This window comes from Bubalus bubalis, chromosome 6 (assembly GCF_019923935.1).
Source record: "Bubalus bubalis isolate 160015118507 breed Murrah chromosome 6, NDDB_SH_1, whole genome shotgun sequence".
In the NCBI taxonomy this organism is placed as follows: Eukaryota; Metazoa; Chordata; class Mammalia; order Artiodactyla; family Bovidae; genus Bubalus; species Bubalus bubalis.
This window is the reverse complement of record NC_059162.1, coordinates 101435164-101450190: the sequence shown is the minus strand read 5'-3', so window position 1 is coordinate 101450190 and position 15027 is coordinate 101435164. Positions and strand designations below refer to the sequence as shown.

Sequence of the window (15027 nt, the reverse complement as noted above, 5' to 3'; positions counted from 1 at the left end):
TTCTCTCCCATTGCTTCTTTGGAGCCAGCCCTATCCTCCCCGGGGTGCTGAGGATTGAATGAAACACCACCCCCGGCTCCAATAAGTGTATTTCAATTACATCTGTCACTGCATAACGATATAATGATATATCATGTGATATTAAATCCATGGTAATCATATCAGGGATTTTTTTTAATCGTGCACTAATCGCATTATTACATCTCTATAATTAACAACAGGAGGTATGGAAATTCAGTTAAGGCAGAAGGCTCAACGTACTCCCCCCACCACACCTCCACCCTAGCTCCCCCAGATTAGGACCCGATTAGGAGATGGGAACTGCAGGGCACTAGCAAGATGGGCCAAAGCTTCCGCCTCTCAGGACCAGAGCCATGGGCAGAGCCTTCAGCATCCAGGGCTGGCAGACATAGGCCAGACTGAGACCTGGGTGCTATCTGTCCTGTAGCTGCTCAGGCAAGAGCCTGGGGCAGAGGCCACACAGAGAGGCCCAACTACAAGGCAGCTGGGCCTTCCAGACCTCCAAGCTATTGCGGCACCAGATCTTCTCCTTGGGGAGGGGTGTGACCTTTCCTTCAGACCAGCAAGGCCCCCAAAGGTGCTGGTAGGGCCCAAGGCAAGCTCCTGCCTCACGGCCTCCTGCGCCAGAATTCTTCCCTCTGCCCTAGCTCTTTGTGTGGCAGCTCTTAACATCACCAAGTCCAACAGCTGTGATGTCTCTGCCTTTTGGTCCTGTCATCCCTGAGCTGGGCAGATCCAGTTCTTCCAGGGGCCATTCCTCCCCAGTTCTCTCTCTGAAGTTTGGCCCTGAGTACTGCATGATAAGCGGGTTTCTGATAACCACTGGAGTTGTTCCCCTAGCCCCCACAAATGGTCCAAGTCCTTATGTCCTCTCCCCCAGGCCTATATGGAGAGGGGAGGGGCTTGGGATTGCAGCCTGAACTATGTCAAATGACCCTGTCTCTCCCACCCCCTTCCTGATACTGAGCTGTCAGGACTAATCCCCTCAGGGGTGTCAGAAACCAGTCTGCAAAGCAGAATTTTGTGTTTCAAGTCCAAAGCTTTGAACTTGGCATGTAACTAGTCCTCAGTGAGGGGCAGGCATTTTGCTAAGTTTGACGCTCAGAAGTCAGACAGGCCTGAAGATGAAAGAGAAAAATCATGTCCTTTTTCCTAATAAAAAGGAGACACTAATAGCAGTCAGCACTTAGGCAAAGCACTCTAAGTTTCTAAAGTGCTTTCCAAATTAAAATATAATCCTTCATCGGGCATGTGACACCACCACCACCACGGCCACCCAGCCCTCACACGAAGGCATGCGAAGGCATGCACATGCTGGCACCCAGCACACACACCTTCCCTTCTTCCCTGTGCATGCAGAAAACGGAAAAAGTGCTTCCACCTTCCTCCCAGACCACCCTCTCTCTCTGCTGGCGTGTTCATGTAACACACACCTCATGAGCAAATCCACGTGCCAAGCTCTGTGCCCAGTGCTAGAGATCAACCACGCTAGGCCACTGACTTCAAGGAGCTTCCAAGCTGGAAGGAGATACATGTCAACTCACACAGGGTGGGGGACTGAGATGCGACAAGAGCCCCAAGGGAGAAACCAGCCTTGGAGGGGAATAACCAAGAAGGACTAAGCTGGCCTTCAATGTGACATCCAAGGTGATGTGCCTGTGGAAGGTGGACATGCAGGCCAGGAGCTCAGTTCAAGAAAGCCTTTGGAAAGCACAGGCGTGGTGCAGGAAACTGTAGGACTGGGTAAGATCACCTGGGTAGAGAATAAGCCTTTAGGGCCAACGAGGCCCTTCTTCCTCTGATGTCTGGATGGAAACTAGGAAGGCTAAACAGCAGTGTCTTGTCTCCAGAGCTAAGGCTCTCTGGGAACACCCAACATCCTGGCCTCTGCTCTCCTGTTATCTCCTCCTTCACTTAACCCAGATGTGATAGGATGAAGCAGTAAAGACTTCTAGGTCACACTGACTTAGTCATGACAAACACTACTGAGAGTCTGTTATATGCCAGACCACATGTGTGAGTGAGTGAGTGCTCAGTCATGTCCGACTCTTTGTGACCCCACAGGCTGTAGCCCGCCAGGCTCCTCTGTTCACAGAACTTTCCAGGCAAGAACACTGGAGTCAGTTGCCATTTCCTACTCTAGGGGATCTTCCTGACTTTGGGATTGAACCTGCGTCTCTTGCATCTCCTGCATTGGTAGGTGGATTCTTTACCACTGTTCCACCTGGGAAGCTAGCAATATAGACACAGTGCTGTCCCCAGAAAGCTTCCAGTCTATTGGAGAGAGCCTATGTTAAATAAACAGCAACATATATAAGCACTAAGTCATAGCTTTCAGAAGGACTCAAAGAAGAAAGGCAGGCTGCTTACAGGACAGAAGAGGGGAACCTGACCTAGATGGGGAACTCTGAGGACACTCAACAGAAACTGAGTGACGGGGAGGTGACGGGGGAAAGACTAGTGCTAAGGCCTCTAGGCAAACAGCACTTAGAAAGAACCAAGTCAAGGCTAGTGTCCCCGGAGCACAGACAGCCAGCATGAGATGAGGCTATTGAAGAAGGCAGAAGATGCCGGGGCCTCAGAGGACACGATGAGGGTTCCGTACTGTTTCCTGAGGTGATGGGAAGCCATCAAAGTGTCTGCCACTGCCATGCTATGCCATCTTAGGTGCTCCAACAACACCAAAAGTTAGTTCCTTGGCACATCTAACCCTCCCTATTCCTAAGGGTGGACAGGCCTGGGAACCAGGGACCATTTTTTTTTTTATCTAGAAGGAGAGAAAGAACCTGCATGAGCAAATGACCTCATTCATTCATTGTAAGATTCACACATTCACTGAAGGCCTGCGAGACCCTGGCAACTCAACTGAATCCCTTATAAACCCTGTCCTCATGGAACCCACAGTCCTTTGCAGGGAAACAGATGCCAGGAAATGCATGATCACAGTGATATGGAGTGGTTAGAGAGAATTGAGGTAGAGACAGAAAGGAGGACAGTGCTCAGGACAATCGGAGGCATCTGGAGCTCAGCACAGGGAGTGCTGTCCCTGGATCCTCTCCTCACTGCACCAGCCAGGGTGGGTGGGGAGACTGCACTCCCGACATAGACTGCAGCCTGGGCGGGGGGCAGGGGTGGCAGGAGGGCCCTGAGCGGCAGCGAACCTAAGCCAGGATCTTCCCGTTGCAAAGATGAAGGCTGAAAGGCTGTGACCAAAGCCACTGAGGAGAAGACGGACAAGCTCACTGTATCATCCAAGGATGGGGGATGGAGCACCTTTAAAACAAGCAACAGGACTTGAACAGAAAATCATTTCCCGAAATGGCAACTTCAGTCCCCAGGCTGTTTCCTCTTTGGAAAACAAGGGGCTGGAGGGTGGCGGCGGGGAGGGATAAATTAGGAATTTGATATACACTACTATATATAAAAGAGATAAACAACAAGGACCTACTGTATAGCACAGGGGACTATATTCAATATCTTGTAATGACCCATAATGGGAAAGAATCTGGAAAAAAAATACATATATACACATAAAGCTGAATCACTCTGCTGAACCCCTGAAACTAATACAACATTGTAAATCAACTATACTGTAAAAACTAAAGAAAATGGGGGAGAGGAGCTTAATTACCTGTTTTCTTAGGTCCATTGCTGGTCTGAAATTCACCAGTTGGTTCTTCAGGCTCCCATAAGAGTCAGGCTTATTTCTGTTCCCACATCTTTGCTTATACTATTTTCCCACTTGAAACACTAGCCTTCTTCTACCCTCTCCAAGTCGAACTTCTACCCTCTCCAAGCCTTCTTGTACCCTGCCAGGACACCACCTTCAGGGAGCCTTTCCTGATTTCTCTTCCCCCCGCCTCTACAACCCACCCTGACCTCCACAGTTCATACATACCACAGTTCTCCCAACAGCACTTTGCTTAATTACCTATTGCGTATGGTCTGGAACCCTTACTTGACTGGTCGAGAGACTGTCTCATCACTTTCAACCCCTGACATCCATTTCGAGGGCAGGAGGGAAGCTCCACTGGCACAGGCCAAAGAAGCAGGCGGAAGTCTGGGTCCCCGCTCCCTCTGCCCACAGCCCTTTGAGAACTCGACAGGCCTCCACTTGAAAAGGGTGCTGAAAGCAATGATGTCTCCAAGTGCGATGGGAGATATTTGTGTCTGCTTTACCCTTGGCTTTTTGCTCCGGTTCAGGTAGGAGCGGGGTGGGCTGGCTGGCAGATCTGAGAGCGCGGCACGCCCCAGCGGGCAGGGCGCACAGCGCGGAGGAAGGCGCGAGTCAGTCTGGAGTGCTCCCCATTTATCAAGCTCACGCAGGCCGCCAGCCGAGCGAGTCTTTCTATCATTACACCTCTCAAAATCCGATTCATACCACTAATCCTGCCTTCATTCTCCCAGATTAATAACATCTCTTTCAACCTTCACAGTGTGATAAATAGACAAAGAGAGAACAAAAGGAGAGACAGAAGAGAGAGAAAGAGCTGGAGCAAGTCCCCATAATAGAGACAGCTGAGAAAGAGGAGAGGGGAAAAAAGGAGAGCGGGCCAGAGCAGGCAGCGGCCAGAGACTGCAATGGTCTCAGAGAACCGAGAGGAGAGCGTGGCTGCGCCCCGCTATGCGTGGCGCTCTGTCCCCGAAGAGAAAGAAAGGCTCGTTAACAGCTCCTTCCTGCCTGCACTTTTGTTCAAATTCTTTTCTTCCCTTCCAATCCCTGCTTTAGGTCAAATTCCAGTGAAAATGAGTCTTCTGGCTTCCTGGTCTCCTCCCAGCCTCCCTACCAGGCCCAGGGAACCAATCTGGCCCCTGGCGGCAGGGCTGGGGCTGGGCAGGGGCTTAGCAAGGGGCGGAGCGAGCTGGCCTAAGCCCAAACCCCTGCCCCTTTCCTGCTTCTAAGGCAGAAGAGGGGAGAGAACAGAGCAGAGCCGGGGCCCAGGGCTCTGTCCTGCGTAGCTCTCCAACCTAAGGCTCTACCTGGGCAAATCCAAGGCCCCAGCTGCTAGCAGCTGAGCTAGATGGTGAAAGTGGGCAGCCTTAAGCTTGCAAAACACCAAGGTGTGGCCCACACTAACACACGGGGCCTGTGGCACTTCTTGCTCTCCCTGCCCGTGTGCGCCCAGACTGGTCTCCACAGCACAGTCCCCGCCCTCCTCTCGGACAAGTGCAAGGGCCCTCTGGATGCCTGGCTGAGCTCTTCCAAGAGGATTCAGGCACTCCCTTGCTCTGGGCTCTGGAACGCAACACCATTCACATTACACTATAATTCACACTAACCTGTTGCCTTCACTCCACTAGGAGTCTGTCCTTTGAGTTCTCTAGTCCCAGGAACAAGGTGCCCATGGCGCTTCCATTCATCCTCAACTTTGCCCAAAGTAGCCCTGGCAGGAGACTAAGTCAAACAAGGTTCAAGCCGCCCTTTGGACTGAAAAAATATTCCCATGTAACTGGCAAGCTTCGCTCTGAGGCGAGGGGAGAGAAGCCCTCCATGTGCACCCATTCACTTCCCAGTCCATCAGACTGGACAGGGATCAGTCAAGCTCCCTGGACCACTGTCTCAGCACACCCTCATGACGGGAGGTGGGGTGGCATACATGCAGAAGGCAGGCCTGTCCTGCCCAATCCAGCCTAGTAGGAGGAGTCTTCCATGAAAGTCAAGTCTTCTCCAAGGATGGAGCCTGATGGTGGACAGGAAAGACCCAGAGTAGTCCCACAGTAGAAAGCTGGTAGGTAGCCTGGTGATCTCTTTAGAAGTAGGTTCCTCCTAGGGAATATCTTGCAGACACCTGTCAGATACTTTCCTCCAAAAAGCCTCCCTCTACCCTCTGCCCCAATCACAGTCTTCCTTTAGGATCAAAATGGCTGCTACCTACTCCCACCACTCACTATGGGGATCACATTGCCTCCAGTCCCAACTCTCGGGCTTGACCATTATATCTCTGCTTGGGGAAAGTCTGGAGAAAAGAAGGCTTCATAGGGACAAGTTAGAGAGCAATGTAGGTAAGAGGGTACTCCTTGGGATCAAAGCCCATTCACCAAAACTCCAGTTCTGCTGACCTTCCCTCAGCCCCATATGAGAAGGACTGTTCACATTGTCACCTGCTCCACCTGGCCTCCAGGATCAGAGTCCTATAGTAGGGAAACCCGAAAGAATGACCGTGACTAATGTTTGTCCAAGAGTCCAACTGACCAAAGGACTGAAGAGGGAGGGCAAGAAGGAGAGAGAATGATTGTCTTGGTAACCCTATAACCCACCTAGCCCACCAGTAGTACCCTGGGCTCCAGGGCAAGCTAGGTCCAGCTGGCACACAGGCCCATGAGGCCTCCAGGGCCAAGGTCACAGCAGAGTTCCAGAAGCATGGAGCTCAGGCCCTTCCTTCCCTAAGAGCCCAGAGTGCTGGCAGATCAGGGAGCCTCAGCCAGTCAAGCCTGCAGCCTTCAAGACACAAGCAGCCAGCAGGCCCAGACACCCCTAAACTTGCTCTAACCAGCTCCCCCAGGGGCTCAAGAGAGCTGTCCCCCCCAAGAGTGGGACAGTTCTGGCCCTGGGAAGAGATGTCACGGTGGCCCCTCTATTCTTTGTCTTTACCCAACACACAAACCAGGGCCTCCCTGCAGCCATCCAACTCAGGGGTGAATCCCCTGCAGCAGAGAGTCAACCTTCACCCCAGTAAAGGGCCTGCCAGTGGTCAGACAGAAGAAAAGTCAGCCAGACACAACAGGGTCTCCATCAGGTCAAGAAGCCAGACCCGAGTGATACTCTCCCCCCAAACCAGACTTGAAAAGCTCTTTCCCTGAGTACCTGGTTCTAGAGCCCACTCTCCGAGGCAGCCGGGGGCACAGAGCAGGGAAGAAGTTGGGTCCTAATGTGTAAAAAGCTCCAGCAAAGCAAAATCATTTACTCTTCGGTGCAACTGCTCAGCAGAGCTAATAAATCTTGCATGAGCAGGGCCGATTCTAATTTCCTAATATGAAAAGGCATTTGGATTGAGAGAGAGGGGGAGATAAAAGTGATTGAATCTCCAATAGTCCAGGTTACTGACAAGAAACATCCTGCTCAGCCCTGAGAGAAGGATGGCAGCGCCCGGCCGCCTGCACACACCCATCCGTTCTGCCCCCCTCTTGGCGTGATACATCTCAGTCTCTTCTATTGACAGGACGTGGCTTTAAACACAGTTACACAAGTTATCATTTCTGCCTTCTGATCAATCTGAATTTTCAGGACAATTACCCTCTTAATCAATGATTGCTATCAGCAGCCCTGCGCCTGGACGGATTTCTCAGCAAGGTAATCATGCCGCCAGGCTGGACGGCGCGTGCATAGGCAATGAAGCTCCGGGTGGGGTCTCCTCCCTCCCTCCCTCCGGAGCCCCCATATCCCAGCGCCACTGCCAGTATCGAGGACAAGCACGGCAAAGTGTGAAGGCCACTTCAAGGAGTGATGGGAGTAGAGGACGGGAGGGAGGGGGGCCCAGCCGCCCCGCCAGCCTTCCAGACCACCCGATTACGGAACAAACCTATTAAAACCCTAGATTTACTGCCCACCATGCTGATACATCTCCACATGCCCTCCTGCCATCATTCCTACCTCCTAATTAGCCTAATAAAGCCCAATTCTAATTATGGGCTCAAACTATTAGGGTGAGTAAGTGCAAAGAAAAGAGAAATATTGGTTTTACTAATCTCTCAGAGGCTCTTGGTTCCAGAAACTCCTTTTCTTCTACACATTCAGTTCACATGGGCTCCTGGCTGGAATGGCAGGGGTAGCCTCTCCTCCTGCTCAGAGGTCCGGGCATCTGGAACAGTCAAAAAGCCAGCCTGGCCTGGAGCCAGGAGGCCACCCAGCCCCACACTCTCTCCGGGGTACTTCCACAGAGTCAGCCCTCCATATAAAGCAGGGCAGGGCCCCTCAGGAGAAGAGGGGAGGGAAGGAGAGGATGGAGTTGGTCTCTGCCTCAAGGTCAAAGTTAGCCAGACGCTATATCTGCCATCATGGGGGTAACTCAATTTCTCAGATCACCTGTTGTTGCATAAAGGATCTACACCAGAAAGGCCAACGGTGGAGTGAAAATGGCATGGTCCAGGACACTGACACATCAACTTATGCTTCAGCGTGGGTGGCAGATACGAGTTATACCCGGGTAGAGTAGGTTATGGGATTAAAACAGGTCCTCACAATTTGCTATTTCATTCTGAGGGGGAAAGAGAATTAGAAAGCATGGATGTATTCACTTTCTGACATTTACTGAGTGCTAACCATGGGCTGTACTTTGGCCACCTCATGCGAAGAGTTGACTCACTGGAAAAGACTCTGATGCTGGGAGGGATTGGGGGCAGGAGGAGAAGGGGACGACAGAGGATGAGATGGCTGGATGGCATCACTGACTCGATGGACGTGAGTCTGAGTGAACTCCGGGAGTTGGTGATGGACAGGGAGGCCTGGCGTGCTGTGATTCACGGGGTCACAAAGAGTCAGACACGACTGAGCGACTAAACTGAACTGAACTGAACTGAACCATGGGCTGAATGTTGGGGATACATCAGGGAACAGTAGAGAAGTGACCCTTACTCTTAGGAGCTCACAATCTCCTGGGAAAGACAGACAAGTGTCTGCAAAACAAAAGCAATGAAACAAATCTGCTCACAAATGTTCATAGCATCATTATTTAATAGCCATAAGGTGGAAACAGCTTAAATGTCCATCAACTGATGAGCACATAAATAAAATGAGGTATATTCATACAATGGAATATATTATTCACAATAAAAAGAAATGAAGAGTTGATTCATGGTGCAACACGGATGACCGCTGAAAATTATGCTAAGTGAAAGAAGCCAGAAACAAAAGGCTACATTTAAGAAATTTCCAGAATTGCAAGAATAGGCAAATTTATAGAGTGAAAGTAGATCAGTGGTTGCTTAGGACTGGGGTGTTTGAGGGGAAATGGGAACTGACTGCTAGTGTTTTAGGGGTGACAAAATGTTCTAAATTTAAATGATGATGATGGTTGCAAAACCCTGTGAAGATACCAAGAAACACAGAATTGAAACTATTTATTTATTTATTGGCCACACTACATGGCACCTTAGTTCCCTGACCAGGGATCGAACCCACATCCCCTGCAGTGGAAGTGTGGAATCTTAACCACTGAACCACCAGGGAGGTCCCTGAATTGAAATACTTTAAATGGGCAAATTGTATGGTATGTGAATTATATCTCAATAAAGCTTTTTTTTTTTTTTTTTTTTTTAAAAACATGTACAGTAGGATAGAAGTAGTACAGGCTCACCAGCAATGAACAGCGCCAGGGAAAGCTCCAGCACAGAGCCTGACCGTGTCTCAGAAACTCGAAACAGGTGTCTGAAGAGAGTTACCAATAGGACAGGGGGAAAGTCTGCACAGAGGATAGAGTTAGGTCGTGAAGGGTCAGCAGGAACTCACAAGACAGGAATGAAGGAAGGGACATCCCATGAAGATGCAGCCAATGTGAATAAGGCCTAGAAGTGGACAGTCACATAGACATTCTTGGTATTACTGGAGAGGTACATTCAGGGGCCAGGGAGCTTGTACTTTATTCAGGAGACACCAAGCTTTCTCAAGCAGAGAAGTTAGGTGATAAGTACAGGATAGCTTGGGGTCTGATGGTTCAGGTAGGAGAAATAACACGTCCAAGTTGCAAGGACATGTTTTTGGAGTCAGATATCCAGGATTTAAAATTCTTCAATTCTTCTTCAAATACACTCAAATAACCAGCATGTGCTGGGAATTTGCTATTTTGCTCACTATTTTATCCCCAGTGCTTGGCAGAGTGCCTGACCTAGTAGGTGCTCAACAGCCATCTACTGAATGAAAATGAATGAATGGATGGCTATGTTGAATTCAATCCCATTTGCCAAACGTTTATTGAATACCTACTGTGAAGCTGGCACTCTGGTTACACAGAGTGAGCTCTTCAAGGGTAGGGACCCTGTCTGATCTCTGATCTCTTCTGTCTTACTGCCTTACACAGGTTCTGTTTGGCATAGGGCAGGTGCTGAAGTCAATGTTAATTTCCTTTCCTCTCCTGGTCCAGGAGGTTTTCCTGAGACCCAGTGATTCTTGGAGAGGCGTGGCCTGAATACTTCACCGTGGTTGGCGAGAAAAGAGAAGCTGAAGCTATAAGGGTGGAAGGAGCAGAGGGTGATGCCCATGGTATTTATCCCAAAATCAGCCATGGTGCTCAGAAAGCCAGGAGGCAATCCGAGTTGTCCAAGTTAGTAAAGGACTGAGCAGGAATGAGATTGTTCCCACAGCGCATCCTCAGAACCCTCTGCAGACCCCCCTACACCCGCAGCAGCAAGCCTCCTCGCAGGGAGCCAAGCACAGGTAGGGTGGGAACAGAAGCTCAGGACTTGCAGGTGGAGGAGGGAGGAGGAGGGGAAGATCTAGTTCTTTTCTCCTGAGCACCCTGTCCTGTCCCTGGACAGCTGCCATTTCCATACCTCCCCTCTGGTCGGGAGGGCCCTTCAGCTCATGGCTGACCACAGTAGGAAGGGGGCTCCTCCATCTCCCAGCCCTCAGGCCTCTCCCCTCCCCTCCCTTTCTTTCCCTCCCTCTCCTTCCTGCAGAGCTTCCCTCGAGCCATAAAAATAAAATAAAACACAAACACCCACAGTCCAGGAGGAGGGCGTCAGACAGATAATGGGCATTTTATATCTTTTTATGACACTCCCCATAGGCAGCTCGGCAATCACAGCGCAATAAAGGCAGGCATGCAGCTTGCATAGTTAAACAACTGCCGGGTAATTAGGCACAGCAAACACTCCACTGGGGAGGCCGCAGGGCTGCCCTGGGATCTGCCTGCAGCCCGCCCTCCTGCTTGCAGCCACGTAGGTGCCAAGCCCAGGCCTAGCACCAGCAGACTTGGTGGTGGTGCAGAGGACAGACCACTGGCTGCTGCCGTGTGCATACTTGGCCTCACACCTGTGCATGGTCACAGACACACTTGCCCACACCCACACACAAGCACTTCCCGAGCAGCTAGCTTGGACCTCATCTCCCCAGAAAGGCCGCTCCTCTCTTCCAAGTCAGATAGCCAAGGGTCTAGAGAGGGCCCTGCTCTAAGACCCTTGAAGAGGACCCAGGCCTGGCTGCAGCAGGGGCTCGCTCCTGCAGGGAGCCCCGAGCTTCCTGAGCTGCATAGGCAAGGGGACATCTGAGCGCACAGGAGTGATTACATGGGCTCTTTCTCCTGTAAACGCCAACTCAGTACAGCGCTGGATTCAAATGAGTTTTTAAAAATACACTCACACACACCATACACACATTCCTATTACTTCATTTACTACCTCTACTGTATTTCCCCCTATCTGCCTTGACCTGTCCATCTTCCCTCCTAGATCCGGAACTCTGTACAGTGGAGAGCAGGCCTGATTCATCTCTGAGTCTACATGCCCTGAGGCACAGGGCTGCGTTGAAGAATGGTGAAGAATGGTGGTAAGTGAGGTGTTAATTGAGATGAGCTAGCCCAGGCAGAGCGCAGGTCACTTGCTACCTGAGGCTTAGGTCTAGGCTGATCGAAACAACCAACAGAGACAGAAGCCCTCACCAGGGCTGAGGCAGCTGCACTGAGAGTCCACCAATACCCATTCTTCCTCTAGTGATCCAGTCAATCAAATTCAAACTTTCAGGGAATGAATGGCTAATTAATGAAACAGAAGAGGCAAAACCCTGCTCCAATCCAACCTGAAGATTGAAACAGACTCTAGGCGCCACAGAGATCAGCCCTGAGTAGGCTGGGGAAAACTTAAGCACCCAACCCTATACCACTCTTCCCTCAAAGGGAGCTGACAGCAGGCCAGGTGAGCTCACGGAAGGGCCTTGGGTTAACCCAGCACAGACCCATATGAACGTGAACCCAACCCAGCTACTTTTCCTGGTGTCTATCTGGCCATCACTCCCTGTCTGCCAAGGATCACAGGCCAGAGGAAGGGCCTGGGCTGTACCCTGCCTTTAGGGTACTGAGAGGCCCCCTCCCACCACCTCCTATAGAATCAGGGTGACAAGCTTCTCCTCACCCCATATTCTCATGGAGAAGCCACCCAAAGCCTCAGTAGCATTAAGCTCCAGTCCAGGTCACCCCAAACTCTGGGATGACCAGCCATCCAAACTCCTTCCCAACATCTGAGTCCCCAGCTCTCCTGACCTAATGCCAGGCAATACCTTGCCTTTCCTGGACCCTCAGTTTTTCCCAATAGGATACAGCAGTAGCCCCAAGGCTAGAGCTCAAAGTAAGTAAGAGTCAAAGAGGGACTTCTCTTGCCTTTCTTGTATCTGTCACATTTTTTGCTGGGAGCAAAAAGAGGAAACCTCAGGTCCCATAAATGATCTCAGGATGGCAAAGGGAAAAGAGAAAGATCACCTTGCTCAGCTTCCTTATTTGTTAGATGAGGACACTGAGGCCTCAGAAAGGGCACGAGATGCAACGCTAGAGCCCACGTCTTTATCCTCCAGCTTCGAATTCAGTCCAGGGTTCTTTGTATTGCACCATGCTGTCCTCTAGAGACAAGGGCTGCATCTGCACAGCTCCAGGTGGAGTCAGACCACAGGGCCCATACCCACACCCTCCCCTGTATTCCCACGCGAGGGCAAATACACATAGTTGAGTATACACACACGAGTCTCCCCACAGGAGAAATACAAGATCCACATTTTTAATCACATATAGATGTGCAAGTACACATGTGCTCACTCTCTGACACACAGATTCCCATTAAATAGGTGTCATTCCCAAGAGATCTGGAGCATGAGGCTGAACTCTGTCCTTCCCCAACCACTGCCTCATTGGCCATACAATTAGGAAGGGCCCGTGTGTGTTTGCCCAGACCTCCAGCCCAGGCCTCCAGCCCAGGCCAGACCAGAGGAACTGCCTTCAGGTAATATCTGCTATGGGACTAGTCACAAGAAGAAAGTCATGGAAGGAGAGAACCTGGATTAACATCCTGGTCATGTGACTTTGAGCAAACTTCTTCATGTCTCTGAGTCTCTACTTCAGCACCCACAAAATAGGGACAATGGCCCTGTCTTGGGGAGTAGCTGTGAGGACTACATGTACAAAGCGCGTGGAGCACAGAGCCTGGCTCCAGCTGGGACTCTATTACTGATACTAACAGACGTGACCACACCTGCCTTTCCAGAGTGGACTGCAGGGTAAAACAGCAGCTGGGAGACAGGGCTGTGCCTCCTGCGTTCAAGGAAGTCTCTGTGCCCTTTTCTCCCCTTTTTTGTAAGTCCTCCCAGTTTCCAGGGTCCAAAGCAGCAACAACAACAATACAAAAAGGAAGGAAGCAAAGAAAAAAGGAATGAACCTGTGAGAAGGCAGAGTAACTAAGGGTGCCCTTGGCTTCTCAGACTTCACACTGAACTCTGATGAGCCCACCTCTTCCACAGTATCTATGCCTCTACAAGCCTCCTGACATCCCCTCTGCTTACCTCACCAGGTGGACTCAGAGAAGCAGCAGACCTGGTCCCTTCCCTCAAGTGGCTTACGGTCCTGCACACGGACAGACCAAACCACACACAGTAGCCAAGAGGCATGGGCCAAGAGCCCCTGGCCCAAGGGTGAGAGTACAGGCTCTGCAGTCTGGATTCCAAGGTTCAGATCCAGTCTCCAAACACACCCAGGACAGCTCCCCACTCTCCCCTACTCCAGAGTGGGCTCGGAATTCACTTCCTCAAAGACACAAAAGAAAGACAAAGGAGGCTCAGGGTGGGACCAGGACCAAGACGCTGTGTCATTTGACAGGACACTGACTCTGAGCAGCAGCCAGCGAGAGGCACACAGAGCAGGGGCAGGCCTCAGGGTGAAGACCTGCCACGGAGGGCACTGCAGGCCACCCCCAGCTGGAGATCGACTTGTAGCAGCTGCAGGGGAACCTCACAGAGGAAGGAAGGATCCCAGCTGCCCTGAGCTGACTCCTCTCCCTTCCCCCTCATGGCCACACCCACCAGGGATGCAGAGCAAGGCAGGCTGGCTCCCTGGTTGAGGCTGTGCTGCGCTGCCCAACCCCATGCCACATACCAGCACTCGTCTAGAACCTTGATAAACAGCACCTAATTGATTCTTCACTCTGTAATTTCCTATGTGTTACTGTAAGGATTCTGGGGTTGTCTGGCCAAGCAGTCTCAGACTGTTCACAGCCAATAATGCGACAAGGCCTAGTGGCCTCTTTCCCTCCCTGCCATCCAGGCCCACAGGCTCTTTTCCCTCACCTGCACGTAAACACTGCAGCTTCCTGGAGCGACTGCCCCACTATTAGAAGGCAGCTGAGGCTGGCTCCACCCTAGACCACGGGAAATGGTTCCTTCCTGTGCTCACTTGCTTTCTCCTCCACTAAAAGGCATACACACGGCTGGACCACATCGTAGCTTAAAAAACTTGAAAACTACTGTTTGTAGTTCCCAAGTGCAGCAAGCTCCTTCCCTCCAGGCCTCTGCTCACATGGGCCCCATTTTGACTCCTGAAAACTCTTGTGTCTTCCAAGGCTCACCTCCAGTCTCCTCAGTGAAGCTTGGCTGACTGCCTCTCCCACACCCCAGGGGAAACACTGGTTTGCACTGGATGCAACAGGGCAAATCAGTTTTGACCGTGGTCCCCGGAGTCGACTGCCTAGATTCAGGTACGTAACTCCATCACTCACTGGCTGCTGAATCCTGTGAAAGGTACTTGACTGCTGTACCTCAGTTTCCTCATCTGATAGCACTTAACGCAGAGCTGTTTGAGGACTGAGTTAATTTATAAAAAGCATTTACAGTGGCACCTATTTGTTATTATTAATTAACTCTACAAGTGAGGAAAGCAAGGACTGAGAAGGTAAATAGCTTGTCCAAGGTCACAGCACAGCGAGGTGGCAGAGCCAGGAACTGCCCGAAGGTGAATGTGACTCTGTACCCATGAACAGCCAGGCACGCTGGTGGCGGCTGGAATCCAGGACATGAGATGACAGACTCTGTTCCTTGGCATC

General features: G+C 51.1%; 1 protein-coding gene across 11 annotated transcripts in view; it reads right to left on the bottom strand.

The window, feature by feature from the left end:
* ERI3 (ERI1 exoribonuclease family member 3) overlaps positions 1–15027 on the bottom strand; it is a 130596-nt gene that overhangs the window by 31877 nt on the left and 83692 nt on the right. The gene's annotated exons all lie outside the window — the stretch shown is intronic.